Raw genomic sequence first — 22,726 nt, forward strand, 5'->3', positions numbered from 1 at the left:
CTCAAGAGAGTTTTCAGAAAGCGAACTGGTCAAGTTTTTTAAGAATACTAACGAGGACTTCTTCAATCGCGTAATCATGAAAGTTCCTTTCAAAAAGTGCTAGAGTTAGCGGGAAAATTACGCATATTTGATCTTAGTTGAGTAGTCCTAACTATGCCGAAATAAACGCTGAAAACTTAGATGTTTGACCAATATTATTGTATATATATTGTTTTAAATTTTATAATTTGTGGAAAAAAAAGAGTGTACAAAATTCTTGAAACAAATTTTTTAACTTTTTTAATGGCCCTCAATTATTTAATTTTCGTGTTTTAAATTTAAATATGCTATTATATAATTGCGTTATATCGGCCTCAATTAAAATGAAGTTTCAGGAGCTCCTCAAACTCTAAAAAATAAGTCGATAAATCAAGAAAATTTAATTGGACTAATATAGGGTTGTTCAATAGGTGCGCTTCAACTTTTTTCCGATAGGGAGGACGAACGACGCAATATTTTTTATTTTTCGCTTGTCATTTGTAAACTTCATTAGTATACATTTCATTATGGAACGCTACACACTTGAGCAACGATTGCAAATCGTGCAAATTTTTTATGAAAATAATTGTCTGTTGCTGCTACTTTAAGAGCATTACGGCCATTTTACGGTCCATTTAACAAGCAGTCCCGTTTTGGGGTTATGTGAAGTCATTGGCCTACAGTAACAAGCCGGCGACGATTTGTGAGCTCAGAGCCAATATTGAACGGGAAATTGCTGGAATTTCGGCCGATTTATGCAAAAGAGTGGTCGAAAATTGGGTTCAACGATTGGACTTCGTAAAACGTGCACGCGGTGGTCATGCAAAAGAAATCGAATTTCATACTTAAATGTATATGTTCAAACTCGATAATAAAAAAAAAAATTAGTTAAAAAAGTCAAACCGTTTGTGTTTTATTCAAAAAAGTTCAAAAGTTGAAGTGCTCTTACTGAAAACCCCTATATAATATATTTTAATTTCCTCAAAAAAATTTAATTTCATATCAATAAAAAATTAAGCGGTAGAAGCTTCGTCTTTTTTAATTAGGGTTCCCTAGGGTCTAGAAATTTTAACAAATCAATTTTTGTTTTTTCGATATTTCGAAAGCATAGTATCTTTAGAATAAGCTGTGAAACTTTCATGCGGAAATTCCCAATATTATGGCTTCTACAGCCCATTAACGCGGTCCGCGCGCTCCTGTACCTCAAACTTTAAACTCATTTATCTTGAAACGACTTGGTGTTGTCAAAAAAAAAAACTATTGAACCGAATCGTCTAAAAGTTTAATATGTTGTTCACAACATCAATGGCTATTGCCCGTACTGGAATCATATTATTATTTCAATTATTTCATTTTTTTTTTATTAAAAAACTGAAAAAGTCCGATTTTTAGAACGTCAGATTCGAAATCGCGCCATTTTGTTAATTTTTGTTTTAATATTCTAGTACGGGACATATTACAGTCATACTGATTAATAATTTTTTGGGTTCTGTGTTTCAAATAAATAAAAGAGCCAAAATGAATATCTCCATCCAGTTACAATATTTCGGGAGGCTCAACTTCAGCGTTATTTTTAAAATTCTTAAAATTAAAAAACATTTTTTTTCGTTTTTGTATGTAAAAGAAGTTAAATAAAAAGCGTAAAAACTTAAATATTGTTTTTTTTTTGTTTTGTAAAACGAAAATCCTGAAAATACCCTACCTAAATTTTTGAGCTATGGACCACCGGGACCCCTTAAGCGTAACAATGAAATCGAGACATTTTTTTAAAGCGTGCTCAACAAAAAATATTTAAACTCATTTTAACTTTTTAACAGCCCTAAGGCATTGTTGAACTGCGAAAAAATGGCGAATCCTAATTTTAGTTAAATTCACTACTTTTTGCTGAAATCTACACTTTAGGATTTTTATTTCGATTTTTAATACAGAGAAAAAATTATTCAAATTAATTGAACCTGCGTCAAACTCGTTACAAAAGATGTTGCAGGTTTTTGGTTTCGAATATGTCAGCTTTGGTCACATGTCTGGAATAAAAGGACTATAAATACAAAATCAATACATTTGAAAAAACTGAATTCGTACTTGAAAATGCTTCTTTCATTTGAACTCCCGATTTTTTTCTTGTTTGCAACTATTTAAAAAATTATATAAAATAAATAGTGTAAATTTAAAGGGTAATCAGATTCGAGGTACTTTTTCCATAGGGTTTTTTTGACAGATCACGCGTGACTACTATCAAACTAAATACATAATTTGTTTCAGTATTCATTGGCATTTCATCATGAAAAGACTTACGCCTCAACAAGGTTTACAAATCGTATAAATTTTATTACGAAAAACGACGCTCTGCGGAAAGTGTTCATCGCGCGCTCAGGCCAACTCAGCGAGGTATTCAACGATGAGACCCATTTTTGACTTAATGGCTACATCAATAAGCAAAATTGCTATGTTTGGGCTGAAGGGCACCCCAAAGCCATTCAAGAACAGCCATTACATCTATTGAAAACAACCGTTTGATGCGGCCTATGGGCTGGAGGAATCATTGGCCCATATTTCTTCAAAGAGGAGGTTGGCCCCAATGTAACAGTGAATGGCGAACATTAACGCGCCAAGATAAACAACTTGTCGGTGCTGGAAATTGAAGCTCATGATTTCCACAACATTTGGTTCCAACAAAACGGCGGACGGCGCTACTTCCCATACAGCCTGTGAAACAATGGATTTACTGCAACGTTGTTTCGGTGGGCATTTTATCTCTCGTCTCGGACCAGTGGATTGGCCAACAAGATCGTGATATATATAATATATATATATATATAATTGGCGCGTACACCCTTTTTGGGTGTTTGGCCGAGCTCCTCCTCCTATTTGTGGTGTGCGTCTTGATGTTGTTCCACAAATGGAGGGACCGGAACTACAGTTTTAAGCCGACTCCGAACGGCAGATATTTTTATGAGGAGCTTTTTCATGGCAGAAATACAATCGGAGGTTTGCCATTACCTGCCGAAGGGCGACCGCTATTAGAAAAATGTTTTTCTTAATTTTGGTGTTTTCACCGAGATTCGGACCTACGTTCTCCTGTGAATTCCGTATGGTAGTCACGCACCAACCCATTCGGCTACGGCGGCCGTGTGATATATAACCTTTGGACTTTTATTTGTGGTGGTATGAAAAGTCTAAATGCATTGTGGATAAACCAGCTTCGATTGAGGTAATGCAAGCCAAAATTACTAAAGTTATTCACGAGAGACCGGCCGAAGTCCTGCAACGTGTCATTCAAAATTGATGTTTATGGATGGTTTATGGATTACGGCGCAGTTGCGGACTAGGACTAGAACCTATACAAAAATATGAAACAAGGTAGGAAGTAATTCACCCTGATTTGTTTAAACTATGATTGCTTAAGTAGATAGGATATATTTTCCTTAAGGCTGTTAAAGAGTTAAAATGAATTTAAATATATTTTGTTGAGCATACTTTAAAAAAATCCTAGATTTCTTTGTTGCGCGTACTTAAAAAAAAAAAAATAACAAAGCTTTTACAGTCTAATTTTTTTTTTTTTGGTGGGGAAATTAAATTTCTTGAAGAAAATTAAAAAAAAAATTCTTTATATTTATATGTATCAATGGATTTAAGTTCTGTTATTTTAATTCATAATTCAAGTCATAATTTTTGGCGCTTATTTTTTTGTAGACCTCAGACAAATTAGTTTATTGAATTGGGGTGAGTGCATAATCATCCAATATTAACTTCGAATCATTTTTTTATTAAATAAATAAAAATAATGATTTTTAGTGATGGAAATCTATATTTTGTCCTTTGCGCGCTCCGTTGCTTGTCTGTTTTTATACTGCAGCTGCCTAACTCACAAGTATCAAACATGTATGACGTACGACATCATTTGCAAAAATTATAAATCTTTCGGTAGGCTGTTTAATTTTGCGTCACCTTATAGTTCAAACCTGCAAAATTTTGAAGCTACTGTGTTGCATATCCCCACAATTCCTCATCAGAGTTCTCTGCAAGACCTTATCCACCACCTTAGCATGAGAAAAGAGATGAATTTCATATTTGGCTGGACATATTAAGACGAGCCCTCTTTCTACACGGCGTATAAGTAACAATTCAAAAGACGAAGTAGTAATTGACTAATAATACATGGGCAGTTATTGCATAAGAATTGAAAAGTTAGACAAATCTTAGCAAAATTCAGGATTAAATAGTTGCATGTAATATAACTTCATTATATAAATATTTCAATACAATTTTATCTGTTTCCAAGCGCTTCATTCCGTTGCTCGATAAACTTTTACTGCATTTTATTTGCCGGTTGCCTAACTATTTATTATTTCTTGTTATTTTGCTTTTAAATTTTCTTTTTTTTTTTTAATTTGTTTTCAAAGAAAAGTGCCGTTGGCTATTCTTAGCGCTGATAACGAGCCATTCCAGTATTCGCCGGCAGTTGGCCATTATCAACTCCAGCAGACGCCACAAAGAGCATCAGGGCAAGGCATGGTAAATGCCAGCATGAAAGCCCAGCAAAAGCATTGCAATGCATTCTATTGTTATTGCTTTTGTTTTTATTGTTGTGACATAGGAATGCCGCCGTTAGACTATACCATAAATAATGGCTCGTGATAGGCGAGGTAAAAACGCGTAACAACATTGTGCACAACAAAAATAAATTTAGTGCATAACATTGGCAGCGCGTGCAACAAATGCGCCCCATGAAAAGTGGCCCCGAGCAGCTGGAGATAACTTGCTGCATCAAGGTGCGAGAGTGCACAGGAAGGTATTATATGTACATATTTACTTTTTTTAATATTCTGTTTTCATATATACGTTTATGGGAATATATGTACACTAGGGATGTCCTTTTTTAGTATTTTAATTTAAAGAATTGAATTCAAATTATTTTCCTCTACGTTTATTACGTTTGTTTTTCCTAAAATAGTTATTGCTTATTACTTTATTTATTTCTTTCTTTATTTTTTGCAGACTTTTAGCTTCTTCGCATACAGTTTTTTCTGCCAAGATCCCTTATGAAATTTTCCGGAAATAATTTTCTAAAAGATGTTTGCCCTCTAGTGACCACTCAAACTCATTTGTTTCCAGGCTGTTCAAGAAAAGTAAGAAAAACGTTTTCATGGAAGAGTTATTAAGTTAAAAATACCAATTTATATTTTTTTTTTTCAAAATATACTATTAAAAAATTAAATTTCCGATCTTTTTAATATAAAAATTTAGCCGTTTTTGCGCGTACATTTGCGACAGCTAAGTTCTTGAAAGTAGCCAGTCGATCGAACTCATAGGAAATGTGGAAGAAAATCGCAGGATTTTTCGATTTAGCTCCAATTCAAAACATGTTTTAACTAGAGAAAAGGATTTTTTTTTTCAAAATCTACTCGAGAGATGGCGCTGTGGTTGATATATCTCTAAATATGGTATTTATGGTCTGATTTTGGCTCAAATTCAAAACATGTTTTAACTACAGGGAAGGAATTGTTTCCAAAAATTTACTCGATAGATGGCGCGTTGGTTGATATATCTCTAAAGGTCGTATTTATGGTCCGATTTAGCTCAAATGAGTAATATATATTAGCTACGCGAAGAGAAATATTTTACTCCAAAATTTATTGGGGTGTAGCGAGTAGTGGCTGGGTTTACTAGTAATATATGCGGTTATTTTTATGAATTAAATTTTTTTTATTTTCCTTATAAATATAATTTTTTTTATATATAATTCTGTTTTTCATTTTAATCTTTTTTAATCTTCCCTTTAACGGTTAAATAAGTTCAAAAAAAATTTAATTTTTGAAAATATTTTTTTAAATCCAATTTTTTTTATTTACTTTTTTTTAACTTTCGAAAAGGAACTTTAAGTTTTTTTTTATTATCAACCAAATTTGATGTTTTCACCAAGTGGTTTAGCGAGTAACTTTTCGAAATAGTTCTTAAATTTATTTTCCATTTTTGAAATTCTTAATTTTTTTTTTAATATCAACGAAAACTAAGAACTTTCACAAACTAATTTTATAAAAAACCTTTCGCAAATTTGGTTAAATTTATTTAAATTTGAGTTCCCTAAAATATTTTAACCATCTAGGGACCATCCAAACTAATTCGCCTTCAAAGTCTTCAAGAAAAGCATGAAAATCGTTTCGTGAGCGAGTTATTGGGTTCAAACTATCAATCTAGAAACGTTTTTCTTAAATATACTATAATATTAACAAATTTAATTTGAGATATGTTCTTAATTATGATTTATTTTTGCAATTTTTATAAACTTATATTATTTTCAACTATTAAATAAAAAAATAATTTTTTTTTTTGTAATTTTAAATATTTAAAAATCTATTTTTAATTTTTATAAATATCAATCGAATTTAAAACTTTCCCAAAATAGTTTTATAAAAAAATTATTTGAAATGTTTCTTAAAACGCATTTTTTTTTGCGCAATTGGTATAAAACATTTTTACGGTCGATCTTTAGCTCCTGGATGATGCTACGACTACTAACATGACGGTTAACTTCGATTGTTTTTCTGATTTTATCGGCATTTTCGACATTATTGAAATTTTTTTTAACACCGAAAATACCTGAACAGAACCGACGAAACCAAAATTGCACTACTGGCACCATAAGCAACATTCACAATTTCAGCGGCCTGGCTTGCATTTTCGCTTTTCTCAAAGAAAAACTGTAAAATGTACCAAATGTTCTCTTTGTTGACTTCCATTGTTAACACCCTGTAACTCACAACTGAATGGAACGAACAAAACACAGCAAACGAATTTTTTAGTATGAAATATCACCTTGACAACGAGCATAAAACTTTTATTTGTTTGATCGATACTTTACGAGATATCTCTCACTACACCCATCTACAGAGAAAATAAGGAATTTATTTTCCCCCTAACTTATATATTTCAATTTATAAAATTTTTTTTCTCAACCGAAATTAAAATCTGTAACAAAATGATCTTGTAAGAAATCATTCGCAGTATAATATTTGCTATAAAATTTAACGATACAATTTTTTTTCCATAATTAAAAATTATCTAATTGCTAGCCTCAAATATGCTACAAACTGATTCCTCCTAAGTTGTATACAAAGGTCCCAAATAAGTATTTCGCACAAACAAATCTAATAATTTGAAACTTAATTATCTCATAACAAAACTTTTACCTGATATTGCAAAATACTTTAAAGGTTTTACTGCACACATCTATGGGTCTAGTACTTTCATGGTAAGTTGGAATCAAGGGAAAAGTACTCGGATTGAGTAACGCTATAGAGCAAAATGCGTGTATTCGACCAGCCAGTATAACCTAAACTAAGCTGGAATCATTGCGCCTCCAAAATAGCTGTCGCTCTGTGCAATTGAATTTCAACTTATATGTATCATTCAAAAAACTTTAATTGGTCCTCTACACGAAAAATTTGAATTAAAAAACGATTCTCACTAATAAGGACAACCCTAACACACACATATGTAAATAATTGCACCTTGCTATCCGCCGCTTGTTTGCCACCACCTGTTATAGTTGTTCTCTTCTGATGTTGTAACTCTATTGCTAGCTTAATTACAATGGCGTCCTCTTACTACCCTTCCATGCCTGCATCGCTTAAAGTGTTAAAAGAAATATGGCCGCATGCGCGAAACCCCCCACCTGTTGTTGTCAGACTAGACACAAGTAGCGCACGTTATAAATACGTATGAGCCTACCCAGCAAGCTGCTTCTTGGCTTTTTGCACCTACACTTTTTTTATTTAAACTACAGATAAGGAAATGTGTAGAGAAGAAAAAAAAGAGGCTGACGAGGTACTCAAACGATATAAAAAAATTCAGCATGAAATCTCATCTGATTTGAAATCAGCTTTCTCTCCTTAAGCGTCGAACATAAGTGCTAAGCAGCGGACTGTGGGTTTAATACATAATTTGTATGGTGTTAGTTTAGTTAAGCGTAATCTTCAGTTGTAGAGAAAAGGTTACGTTATATGGTCCGTTTTCACATTCTCGGCAGGTGCTTCTAGCTTTAGAATTTTGCACAATGCAATACGAACTGAAAATGTTGGAAAGTTTTGATATTTACTATTTTATTCTTATTATTTTCCTTCAACTCCAAATGGAGCAAAGGACGCCAGCTACGCCCCCTCACAAACGGCCACGTATCTTAGCTATATACCCCAGTTCTCTACATATAATACCAAAAGAGTTCATTTCAGCGTCTGTTCATATCTTCCAGTTGGTACATGGTCTATTCACTTCTCGGCCAGCTTGCTGGAGGCGTTCCAACCCCGGGCCTGTCTAGCAACACTGTCATCACTTTTTCGCAGCGTATGACCTAACCACTGCCACTTCCTTTGTTGAATTTCAGTCGCCATGTCAAGCTAGTTAGCTTTTTTATCAGCTCCCAGTTGGATATTGTACGGAGCCAAAAAAACGCTAAATACTTTGCTGGCGTCTCGTAATTGCCGCGCTTACTTTCCATGTGGAGCAACCATAAAGGAGAAAAGTTTTTACATTAGTGTTAAATATGCGCAATTTTGTATGAAGGCTGATGCTGTTATTTTGCCACAAAGGCGTGAGGATCTTTACTATGTTTATATGTACTGCATATATTTTTCCAATGAAAATATCTCCTCTGTGACGATTGCTAGTTCATATAAATTCACGGTGTGTATCAGACAAACTACCAAAGCTATTTAGTCACCCGTTATTCTACCTTAACTGAGGACAGTCTTTCCCTTATATTACATAACAAAATTCAGAAAATCAATTAATTGTTTAACTACTTCAAAACGTTTCAACCACCTTTCCCCTGAGCTATTTGTCAGGGACGCTCTGATCAACGGCTTGAGTTCATCAATTCGCCCAGTGGTTATACGAAGAGAAGAGCTACAAAATTTCACCATATTTTCACACGTACACTCACAATTATGTATGTGTATGTGTGGAAACTTATAAATACCGCGCTGTGCATTCAAGCACAAGGCAATTTAATTAAGATTAATGCTGTTTGTTGGCTGAACGCAATTGAAATTATGGTATGCAGAGTAGCAGGTGAATGCTGAAGATACAGCCTCGTTTCAGCGAGTAAATCTGTTAACACTGTCATAATGTTTATGTCTGTATATGTTTATAGCTATGTAGGTAAATCCACTAGTACAAAAGTGGTATGTTTCTAGTGAATTTAGAATCGTAACTAGTTCGCGCTCCTCCTATTTTCCCTACGAATATAAACAACTGGTAAATATTATCATACATGACGTTCATAGCTAGGAAATATCAATTATCTGTCGCGGCAATGCTGATTTTTAGATAGCTCGGAACTACAATTCGATAGCTGCAATGGTTTCAAATCATTCTTAAACTCAATACATTTTATTTATGCAATTATGTGAGTTCAATGCTCCTAATGCCAAGGGTATTCAATTTAGCCATGCTTACCGATCCGTTCGTCCGTCTTGTCGACCATGCAAACGATCAATCGAATGAATTTTGATATATCTGAACAGAACTAGATATGCATGATACCTTTTGCTGAAGGTCGGTTGGTAGTGGAAATACCGAATATTGAACTTTGACAGTGCCTATCTGCCAAATAACGATAGTTTTTAACAATCCAAAAAATACGATATTTCAGATAAGTGAAGTAATTTTTGCTTATCAGATAATACCAGAGAAATAAATTTATTAATACTTATACATCTATGGTATGTTGAAATTGCGCTAGTTTTGAAGCAGAATGTTTCTAATTCAGCCTAAGACTTTACCTACAGTGATGGCGCCACGATACGTATATACAGTTTGGTTGAAAAGTGAGGAAGCAAATATAAAATAATTTTAATTAAAAGATGAAAATAGTTCTTTTTTTTTTATATAATGCAATCTCCATCAACTTCAATGCACTTATTCCAAGGATTATCCAATAATTTTATCCATCTCTGTAGTGACTATTCAGATGCTCTACAAAGTACCGCTCCACTGCGTTAGCCGAATTTGTAATGAATGCGGCTATGGTATTAGTTATTCATACTTGAATGTTCACAAACATTATCCCATTTGCTGAATAATTTCAAGTAGTTATAAAGGGTGATTAAGTTTCAAGGGCCGGTGTTGGTTTTGAATAAAACACAATCTTTTTACGAAATTATTGTCATTTTTCTTTATTATGATAATACTGGTATAGCTCAATTACGTATGGAACAAAATATCGACCAAATGGCCGCCGCGGCCTTGGCGGCACACCTCCATCCGATGGTGCAAATTTTCGATGACGCTGAGGCATAATTGAGGTTCTATGCCGTTAATGTGCCGAATTATTTCATCCTTTAGCTCTTGAATTGTTGCTGGCTTATCGACGTACACCTTTTCTTTCAAATAACCCCAAAGAAAGAAGTCCAACGGTGTCAAATCACATAATCTTGGCGGCCAATTGACATCGCCGCGACGTGAGATTATTCGGCCATCAAATTTTTCGTGCAAAAGAGCCATTGCTTCGTTAGCTGTGTGACAAGTGGCACCGTCCTGTTGAAATCGTATATCTTCCACATCCATATCTTCCAATTCGGGCCATAAAAAGTTCGTTATCATCTCACGATAGCGAACACTATTCACAGTAACTGCCTGACCGGCCTCATTTTGGAAAAAATACGGCCCAATGATGCCGCCGGCCCATAAACCGTACCAAACAGTCACTCTTTGTGGGTGCATTAGTTTTTCGGCAATCACTCTTGGATTATCATTCGCCCAAATGCGGCAATTCCACTGAGGTGAAAATGTGCCTCATCACTGAAGATGATTTTCTTCGAAAATTGCCACCATTCCGACCATTGACGACGCTTGAAATGGTCAAGAGTTCAAATTGAGTTAGTCTGAAATTGAAAAATGTCAAATGAAATGCAGAAAAAAGCTTAACATTTTAGGTGTGGTTCACATTCAGCATCGGCCTTTGAAATTTAACCATGCCTTTACGATCGTATTCAAACTCTAAAATCCAGGGATATGTAGTTGGAAATGGAAGATCAGATTTCTTTAAGACTTACGATTTTTTTTTTATATTACGATTTTTTATACATTTTTGTTGCAGAATTTTATCATTTCATAATATTCAGTTTTTTCCATTAATAAAAAAAAACACTCTCACGTGAACTTCTATTGGCTTAATTAATTTCTTAGTGACAGATCGAGATAAATTTTGAAAGATGAGATTTTAAAATTGTGTACAAAATTTCAGTCTTCTTCCAGTTAATGGTTAATAGACGAGCAATAACACAGGCCTGCGAAATTTAACTTTTTTCAGTTTCTAGAATGGCTGTACTTGTTTCTTGTAGTTTTTTATGCGCTGAAAACGAATCTGACCTTCAAAATGCTCCATCACGTCAGGATTTTTGGTAAATGAAGCCTAAAAGGTCAAAAAATGGCCATTTTAGCCATTTTTGATAATTTTTTTTGGGATAGAAAATTTTTTTTTTTCAATTTTCGACGAAAAGGTCGCATAGTACAACTCTTTAGCTTTAAAACCCATTTTTTAAAATTATTGTACGATTTTTAAATAAAAAAGTTATGACATTTTGAAATTAACAGTTTCAGTTACGTATACGTTGGGTAAAACGTCTATTGGCGCATAAAAAACTACAAGAAACAAGTACAGCCATTCTAGAAACTCACCCTCGCAGGACTGTGTAATTAATAAGTAAACGAATCAACTATGCAGTGAAGTGCATTACTCTAGCGTCACAACAAGTGAAGAGTTATTCAAGGGGGATGCAAATCTTACTATCAAATATTTGTGATATTTTTTTTTTTCGTTTCAGAAAATTAGTGATTAGTACAGGCTTTAGCAAACTTAGTTATGGAGCGATACTATTATGTGAAAGAAAATTCGCAAGACTTCAGCAAAAAACAAAAAAAATTCTCAAAAACCAACGCGAATTTTGAGCCACGTTAATTGTAATAATAAATAAGAAAAAACTTGAATACAATAATAAATAATATAAAATTGGCTACAAAACTTTTCTCTAAAATCTCTAACTATAAAGTCTGAAATTTTGATTTAATTTGTCGTATTTTTATAAATTGTGTGCCTTGCGATTTGTTACTGCACTTGTTTTTACGGCGGCCGCCGTAGCCTAATGGGTTGGTGCGTGGTTACCATTCGGAATTCACAGAGAGAACGTTGGTTCGAATCTCGGTGAAAGCAAAATTAATAAAAAAAAAAACATTTTTCTAATAGCGGTCGCCCCTCGGCAGGCAATGGCAAACCTCCGAGTGTATTTCTGCCATGAAAAAGCTCCTCATAAAAATATCTGCCGTTCGGAGTCGGCTTGAAACTGTAGGTCCCTCCATTTGTGGAACAACATCAAGACGCACACCACAAATAGGAGGAGGAGCTCGGCCAAACACCCAAAACGGGTGTACGCGCCAATTATATATATGTGAAAAGTATGGGCTATGAAAATAAGCTCGAGAGGATTCCAAAGCTAATTAATGATGTTATAAATGAACTGAAATGATATAAATATGAAAAGCTCGAACTCTGTCAAAAGGCGATGGAAAATGTTGATATGCGTAACCTATGTTGCCAGAGGAGTCGTGGTGGGTATTTGACTGATATTGTGTTTCATACATAAAGGTTATAACGTTAAAAACCCGACCAAATAAAAAAAAAACATTTCTACAAATTTCGTTGTGTTTCAAATTTTGTGGTGTGTGAATCACCTTTTGTAGTTTTGTGAATCACCTTGTAGTTGTATGCTAGCGCTTCGCTAGAGCGCTATTTTTCACTGAATCGTTGTGTGCATTTGAATATAATTCGAAAGGTTATTAGAGTTTTATTATGGAACCTGCAGAGATTACCGAGCATAATTTATACTACGTAAAAAAATAAACACACGTGTTTTTAAAAAAAATAGCAAACTAATTTTCTCACCAAAAATTTTTAATATATTTTTACTTTTTAAAGTATTTTAGAGTATTGTATATTATTTTAAAAAAATTAGCAAACAAATTTTAGAATATTATTTTTAGAATATGTTTTTTTAACAATAAAGATGTTTCAAAAAAATTAGAAAATACAATTTTTCCACCAAAAATGTTTAACAAAAATATACTTCTTTTAGAGTATTATACGTGTTTTTTTTTTTAAATTAGCAAAAAAATTCTTTTCACTAAACATTTAAAAAAATATTTTTATTAGAATATTTAGAATATTTTTTTTTGTACATTATGCATGTTTTAAAAAATAAACAAAACAATTGTCTCAATCAAAAATTTTGAACGCAACAAAATTTATAAAAATTTAACAAAGAACCAAAGATATTATCATATATATCAGTTGAAAAAACTGTGTACCATAATTTTCAACTTTGAATACATCTCAAATTTTTTTTATACATTAGATACTGCTTACTGCCTTGCTGCTAGACTACTGTCAAGCCTACAAATAAACAAATTTTTAGAATTAAAAAAAAATATTATATATACCATAATTTTCAACATCAAAAATTTGTCATAATTGTTTCTACTCACTGCTTCGCTACCAGGCTACAGCCAATCCTACAAATAAACCAATTCTAGTATAGCCTACATTGCTCAAAATAGTGGGATCACTCGACTTAAGGGCGCTCAGGTATCGCTTTCAATATTTTTCAACTAACCTTTACCTACTCGTATACAGGTGTATAGATGCATGTACCTATATACATATGTATGTATGTATATAAGTATATGCATGTTTGTATATGTGACTAAATTTTTAGCAACAGCTCCTCCTTGGAGCGCAGATGTTGATGAAGGCAAACAAATTAGTGATATTAGTGATTAGAAAAATTGCCCAAACGTATTTCATCCAATTTTTTATTGTTTCTTTTTTACATTTTACGGGTGCTCAACATTTTGCTTCTCAACAAATTGCTTGCAATTTAGTGTAATTTGCCGAATCAATGCCTTAAAATATGAAAATCAATTTATTCAAATTTTTTCTGCTCTTTACTGCTCAAAGACTTATTTTCCAGCAAAAATTTTCCACTACATTAACACCCATTTTGCACAAAGACACTACACTCATTAAGTGCAGTGCGAATTTGCACTCACACAAACATTAATGTTTCACTATAGTACTTTTACGGTACGCCGAAGTGGGCCGCCATCTGAAGCTTAAATTTAAATTTGTGCATCATAAATAATTATATGTTTGAATTATATATGCCACTGGGTGCTTGGCTTATCAAAACCTGATGTTGTGCTATCAGTGTGCAATTCCTTCCCTTATACTCGTAGAGTTGACGTGCCATTTCTCTTTCTCGCTCTCTCTCTCTGCCTATCCTCCCTCTTGTCAAATGGAATTTCTTTATCAGACAACATAAATATTATTTATGATCGCGGGAAGTAACTGAAAATGCGTGAATGCAGACAAGCGAAAGAAACACCGCTACAATAGGAATGTAGGGGTAAGTTGGAAGGATATAAATATTTACAAATTCCTTTATACACCTTTCCACATACATAAGATCGTAGTGTAGGGGTGCTCATGATATTCGATTTGAATTTTTCATTTTGCTTTAATTTAGGAATTTTTCAATTTGTTTTTTAAATTCGGTTTTTTTTTAATTATATTTTAACAGAAATCAATCCCTAACAGAATTCTTACTCCAAGACTTAGATTTTACTTTTAAATTTATTACTTTAAAATGTATGATATTATAATTTTTTTTAATCTTTATTTTTTTCATATAAATTTTATTAAATTTAATTTTTTTTTCAAATAAATTTTACTAAAATGAAAACATAAGAATAAAAAAAATATAAAATAAATAAAATTAAAATATTTTTTTTTAATAATATTTAAAATTCAAATAAATTTTTTTGAATAAAAAAATGATTTTATTTCTATTTATTAATTTTTGTTTTGATTATTATTTTTTTTTTAATCCAATTATTTTTTTTAATTTTAATATTATTACCACTGCATTTAGGAATATTTCCTGGAGACGACTGTTGGTCCAGTTCGAACAATTTCAGCTGCTGATATCCTATCTTTTATATTTTAACAGAAATCAAACCCTAACATTGCCGCGGCGGTCATATGCCGGATATGTTATGTAAAAGATTAATCCTATGAAATTTCCTACCAGATTATAAAAAAAAAATATTCCAACAAAATTTCTGTTTTGGGTTATCATTTTAAGTTCTCAAGCTCTTAAAAAAACACCCTATACATACATATATATGTGCATACTTTCATACAACACCCTCCCCAAGAAAAGTGTATGCGGGCGAACTCTTGCAATACTTTCGAAAGAATTTCAATTCCATAGAAGTTGATGATGGGCAAAGTAACGCCTGTGATGGTATTGGAGCTGTACGTGGTAGGATATCAATTGAAGTGGGAACAGCAGGCGGGCGCGCCGCTGCCGAAGCAGACAGAATGTGCACGTACGAAATAAAAACACATACCACACAAGTATTTAGATGCATACATATGTATGTATGTATGTATGTAAGTGTACTTATGACAAGTATGAGAAATAGGCTGTGTGAGAGAAATTATTTTACGATGCCCTCAGAGAAATATAAACATGCAGCGATAATTCAATGGCAGCATGAAGCTACTAAGGAGCATTTTTGTTACGTTTTTGTTTCCTTGGATTTCGCTGATAATTTTTACAACCGACAATTTAATGAGCACGCAGTGTAGGCGCGCAACTTTGCTTCGAGCGCCGAAAAATTTCACGCCTCGCTCGCTGTAAGCATAGGAATTCAATTTATGCCAAAATGTCTTAAGTTTCAAACAAACATACATACTTATATACGACTACGAGCAGCGTCAGTAACTCATATGCGAACATTTTTTGTTTCAATTTATATTTTGACTCTTAGAAAATTTATTGCCATAAAAACTTGACTACTTCCCCAGCTATACACTGCCGCAGCGCTCGAAAGTATGCTTCGCTAGAGCTGTGTGTTTTGAGACCACAAGCGACATTCATTGCTTCCATTCAATCATGCTGCTAGAGGAATGAAATGAAAAGAAAAGGAAGCGATTACGGCATTCACAACTCATTTCAGCACCACAATAACAATACCACTTGCTGCCAGGCGGTCAAGCGTACAATCACTATCAAATGTTTTGTGTCGAACTAATCGAAATTCTTTCGTACCTATGAAAAAAGCAATAAAAACTAGAACTTTGCTAATTTTTAAGAAATACACAAACATTTTTCATTTATTTGCTATCTATCCAGTATTTTTCTCGTTTTTCAATGTTTCGCCATTTTGCTTTGCTCTCTATTAAACCTCTCAAAATAGGTACACGAGCTAATAAGTGAATTCCATTTGTTGATTTGCTTTGTTCATGATGTGCAGCCACTAGAGTGGCAATGAAGTATCGAGGGACTGAAAAATTTTACAGAAAGCACGAAAATTAAAACCAAAAGAAAAAACAACAACTTTATTAATGATAAATGTGGAAATGCCACACAATCAGCGCGATTACTTCGACTGCTCGCTGCAGGCAATGGAATTATGGTGTCTCATATAAATAATTACACTGGGCGACATTGAGAGTAGTTCAAGAAAAATTGCATATGCACGTGAGACCATAGATTTTATATAGTGAAGCTGCATACTCAGTCTTTCACTTTCTTAACAATTTCAATTTTTAGAGGACTTTGGAGTTTCAAGGAATTGAATTTGACATTTTGGTAGAATATTTTTAATATTCTACTTCTTGTGATGGAAAGGCTCACTTCACTTCTTATTTGGCCACAACTCATTTCTTCAGACCCTGCAAAGAAATATTTCAGAATCATCGAGTGACTGAAAAAGATTTAGTAGAAGTCCTAGGCATATCATTGAGCAGTGTAAGTGATATGTTGACTGAAGTATTTTTTTTTTGTTTTTTTTTTTTTGGCGGTGAAGTTGGGTTAAACATGCTTTCGCACCATATAGTAACCGTCGCTACTGCATTGTGGTGATTGGGTGTTTTTTTTTATTCTGTGCGTACAATGGGTGCCGCATTCGCTAGCAATAAAACAAAAACACATTCAGATGCGACCTTCTCAGCAACATTTAGAGCGGTTTCGAAAGGATAAAGCGGATTTCGTGCAACGTTTCATTACTATGGATCAGACTTCGGTCTATCACCATGATCCTCAATCTAAACAAAAGGCTAAAGAGTGGTGTGAACCTGGTTCTTCGGTTTCCAAACGAGTTTGTGTCCAGAAATTGGACAAGAAGGTGTTAGCATCAGTGTTTTGTGATGCGAAAGGAATTTTGTTTGTATATTAGATACTGCTTTTTTTTGTTTTTACTTTAAATTCTGAATATTATTGCTTTTATTGCTATTATTGCGTTATTCAAACAAAACTGTTTGTCGTCGTCATATTAAACCACTAAAGGGTGTTTTTTTTAGAGGTTAGGTTTTCAAGTTGGCACTACTTTTTTCGTAGATGGTCTTTTTGACAGCTGTCACTTGATTTATGCTCAGTTTGGTTTGCCATTTCATAACGAATAGACTTACACCTGAACAACGTTTGCAAATCGTGCAAATTTATTATGAAAATAATGGTTCGTTTCGCGCGACGCATCGAAGAAAATTTTGTTCAGCGATGAAGCTCACTTTTGGTTGAATGGGTATGTCAATAAGCAAAATTGTCGCATTTGGAGTGAACATAATCCACAAGCCATTGCTGAGACGCCGTTACATCCTCAAAAAGTCACTGTTTGGTGTGCTCTATGGGCAGAGGGAATCATTGGTCCATATTTCTTTAAAAATGAAGCCGGCCATAATGTTACATTCAATGGAGAGCGCTATAGAGCCATGATTAATGACTTTTTCGTGCCTGAATTGGACGATGTTGATGTGGACGACCTTTGGTTCCAACAAGACGGCGCTACATGCCATACAGCCAACGCAACAATCGCTTTATTGAAGGAAACTTTTGGTGAGCGCATTATCTCGCGCCGTGGACCTGTGGCGTGGCCTCCAAGATCGTGCGATATAACACCGCTGGACTATTTCTTGTGGGGCTATGTGAAGTCGCTTGTCTACGCAGATAAGCCCGAGACGATTGACGTCTTGGAAGAGAATATTCGGCGCGTTATTGCTGACATACGGCCTCAATTGCTGCAAAAAGTGGTCGAAAATTGGGCCTCTCGGCTGGAATTTATTCGAGCCAGCCGCGGCGGCCACTTGCCCGAAATCATTTTTAAAACATAATGGCAAACCCTTATCTTTATAATAAAGCTAAATTCTTGGCCATAACATTAAATTATATACGTTTTATTTCATCTTGAAAACCTAACCTCTAAAAAAAACACCCTTTACTTGCAGGCGGTTGACTAAAGCTTCCGAGGTATAAATGACATCTTAAAGAATTTTTTAGTTTATAAGTCAAGGGATCTCTGCTAGTATTTGTAGAAATTCTACACCACACCCTAAACTGCACAGAAAAGCACAGCTTACGATAGCTGGATCATAGAGGCATGGATGCATAGGTGGACAAAAGCTGAGTCGAATTTACTATCAGAAGAAAAATAACTGAAAGTGAAGATTCTATAAACGATTTACCCAGCCTAGAGGGCTGATAAGAAAGCATTGCCCTTCAAATGCGAGACTCAAGTAGCTGGCATTGACAATCGGGAAAGTATGTAGGTCGGGGATGCAGAGATAGTCAGCCAGTCTCCAGAAGTTTGTTATATAAATAAGGTTGTACATATTTTTTTTAAAATCTCCTACTGAAATCAAGTCAAACCCTGTCTCTGAAAAATGAGCACCTCCTCCTTCAAAACTTGCTCTCTTTGTAGACAGTCAGGCTGCCAACAAGACCTTGGCATCGGTAGCAACTAACCTGAAATGTGTTCAAGAAAGTTACAGATCTCTAAAATTTCTTCGATAGATTAGCTCCAATCTGCATTAGGGCATAGAGTTGTGTCGATAAGTGAGAAAGTAAAGCATAAAAGCACCACTGGCTTTGCTATTTTCACAAGTTGAGGAAAATAATAGAGCAGCCACTACTAGCGCGTAGATTAATCTGACTACTAACAGAATGTCGCATTTACTGCGACCAGCACTCGATGACCGAAGATCACAAAACTTATGAAACTCTTAAAAGATAATATACGGCTTCCTAATGGATATACTAGTGGGGTACTGAACTATTGGCTATAAGAGCACTAGGCTTGAGTAACTACATACCTATATAAAATAAATAGGCGAGGTTGACAGTAGGGAGGGATAGGCTGTGTATGCGCGTCACCAACCTGATTTACCCGCATCGGATGTTATTTTGCGGGCAAAAGAGGGAGGGAGAAAATATAATGATAAAATATCCCTCCTTCAGTACACAGTCAAGATTTCAGCCAGATGGCACCACACTGCACACAGCCACAGATACAATGGCGATACTGCGTAATTTCTTCCCTTAACAAACTGATAAGCCGTTTCGCTGAGTTATCCTGGCCACAGAGGTCGCCCGATCTTACTACTATGGACTTCGTTCTGGGAGAGTTTCTCAAAAGTAAAGACTGTGAAGCAAACGCAGCGGCTCAGTTTGACTGCGTTACCGGAACGACCCGGCATTACAGCTATGCAAAAACATATAAATCGTGAGGTTAATGGCATCCCGACATCACTTCTCCAGCGAGTGGCATAGAGCACGGAAGCTAAATTCCAAGAGCGTGTCCGTTGTAACGGTCAATATTTGGAGGAAATACTTAAAAGAAATAAAGTGCGCGCTTACTTTCTTTGCAAAGAAAATTAACCCTTGAACACAGATTGTCATCACTGCAAGTAACTATACTTCTGCCTCTTCTTCTTGATTGGCGCGATAGCCGCTTAAGCGATTTTGGCCGAGTTTAACAAAGCACCAAGTGAAGCCAAGTACTTCTCCATCTGATCTTTCTAATGCAGGGAATCTTTCCTCTTCCTCTGCTAACACCAGCTGGTACCGCTTTACTTTCAGAGCCGCTGGAACTTCATTAGCTGCACGTAAGCTGTCTATGTCGTCCATCATAAAGCTCACACAGCTCATTGTTGCGTCGCCTGCGATACTCGTCGTTGCTAATGTGCAAAGATCGAAAAATCTTCCGCAGAATCTTTTCCTCAAACACTCCTAGCGATGCTTCATCAGAAGTTGTCATCGTCATCATCTGTGTCATACGAAGGGACGATCTTGATGAGAGCCTTATAAAGTGTTAGTTTTGTTCATCCAGAGAGGACTTTTCTGTTCACTTGCTTACATAGTCCAAAGTAGCATTTGATAGTTACTAAACTACCCAGTTCAATTATGATTCAAAGCTTAAAAATGTCGAGCCAAGGAGCACCAGGAGATTTGGTGGCTCCTAAAACACTCTGGCTAAAAAGCTCATTGTATTTACTTTCCTATGTATTACAGAAGCCTAGCATATAATTAAGCAAGCCAAGAAATGTATTGCATATTCTAAAGTCAAAACTTCAACTAATTGCTTCCCATATGCCAGTCTGCAGAACACCATCTTCTTTCTCCAGCCGTCATACAAACTCATAAGCATCTCATCTTACTTTAATTAATCAGCACCGACCAACCTCCATCTACATGCAGCGACTTCATTAAATAATCTGCACTTGTCTTAATCCACGTTAACTGACCACTGCCCAAGCTTTACCCCATATAAACTACACCGCAGCTGCTTATCCGGCAACTGAATGACATTTTCCGCATGTATAACCGTCTCCAGCAAACAAGTTGTTGGTAGGTAGGAAAGCGAGCAGACAGGTGAGCAACAATGCTGGCACACCCATAGCGACCCGGGCGTGTGAGTAACTAAGTAATGCGGCAAGCGAACCGGCGCAGAGGACATGGCATACAAGTAAACAGTAGCGGAATATGGAGGCAAACACATGAATTCGCGTGCATCCGACAATACTTGCATAATGAATAGGAGAAGGAAGCGCCTAGCAAAACGGAATTAGACGAGACGTATGGTGGGTGAATGGTTGCATGCAACTGCTAACTGCTGTTTGTGCTGCCTGCAATGCATTGTAATCACAATAATTTTCACCTGCCTAATGCTTTCAGCCACTGCCAAGCGAGCTTGCACTCGGACAGAGAGATTGAAGGAATGTGAGGGGCTGAGAGGGTAGTTGGATTTTCGATGGTTTGGCACGTAGTGTGGCGCATAACAAAGGCAAAGTAAACACGCTCATAAGAGTAATGTCTATGTGTTCGAATATGCCACATGCTACACATATTAGCACATGCTGCATGCCACATGCCACCTGCCAGAAAGCTCAGAGTATGCGAGCTAATGGCGCAAATGGTCAGGATTATAAGGATGGTCATAGTGCACGCCATGCAAAGGCGTGGCTCCAGGAATGGCCTGGTTGGCAAAGAGGCTGAATTTGCTTCAGTGATTTTTTTCTCTTTCTCTTTTTTTTGGTTTTTGTTTTCGCTGAAAAGCATTTTCCACATGATTTCTTTCGCGTTGATCCGAAATGCAATTGCACATTTCAAAAATACTGATGTTTGATGCTGGAAGAATAGGTAATAGAAAAGCAATTCGAAGCTACACTGCTGGCATCCTACACACATATCTTGCTGAGTATTTGCGCTGCACAAATAATCCACTTACAATCGCCAGTCAAGGTCATGCGATGGACATTTTAATAAAAGTAAAATTAGGGTGAACACGGCTGCTTATTTGCTTTGGCGTTGCTCAGTTTTTGGGTCGCGTGCAATAACGAAGTTGCATCAATTAAATAGTGTAGCAAAAACTAACTTTTTAAGCAATACCAGAGCTCCATCAGAGTTATTGGAAGTTGTTAGATAGCAAATGAGGTTTCAGGTAGGGCTATTCATTATCGCGTAACTTCATTGAACTGATGCCGGACGAGGTTGCTTGGGTTGATGTGCGAAATCGCTCAGGCGCCATATTTATACTACTGTGGCCAAAAAGTAAGGTGAATTTATTTGTCAAACTTCGCGGGATTAAAATTTCGCTCTAGTTATTTTTTTCATGAGTTGGCAGCACTGTTAATAACATCTGGGCCAACTTTCATTTGAATGTCATTATCAGTAATATATTTACGCTTGTGTTTACCAAACGACCAAGAGTGCATTTTTCAATTTTTGCAATGTCTGATTTGATTGAGCAGAGAAGTGCCATCAAATTTTGTTTGCGGAATGAAATTTCGGCTGCGGAAACGTTTAGCATGCAGAAGGCATTTGGTGATTCGACCATGTCGCAAAAAAATGTTTAAAGTGGTACAAAGACTTCAAAGAGGGTCGAGAACGTGTTGATGACTTGGAGCGCTCCGGACGACCATCGACGTCAACAGATGACCAACACGAAAATACAGTGAAGGATTTAGTGCTCAACAATCGTCGGTTGACTGTTAAAGACCTTACTGATATGATCGGAATATCAGAAGGATCTGTGAAAACCATTTTGAAAGACCATTTGGGCCTACGAAAAGTCGAATCTCGTTTGGTACCGAAAACTCTCAATTTCTTGGAAAAAGTCGTCGCGTTGATGTGTGTGAATCAATGCTTTCAGACTATCAGGACAAGCTCAAATGCATCATTACGGGAGATGAGACTTGGATTTATGTTTACGACCCTGAAACAACCGACCAATCAAGCGAATATCGTGCTAAAGGCGAGGCCAGACCGAAAAGAGCACGTCAAAGTCGTTCAAAAATAAAGGTCATGATGACAGT

The sequence above is a fragment of the Anastrepha ludens genome, chromosome 6 (assembly GCF_028408465.1).
Source record: "Anastrepha ludens isolate Willacy chromosome 6, idAnaLude1.1, whole genome shotgun sequence".
NCBI lineage: Eukaryota > Metazoa > Arthropoda > Insecta > Diptera > Tephritidae > Anastrepha > Anastrepha ludens.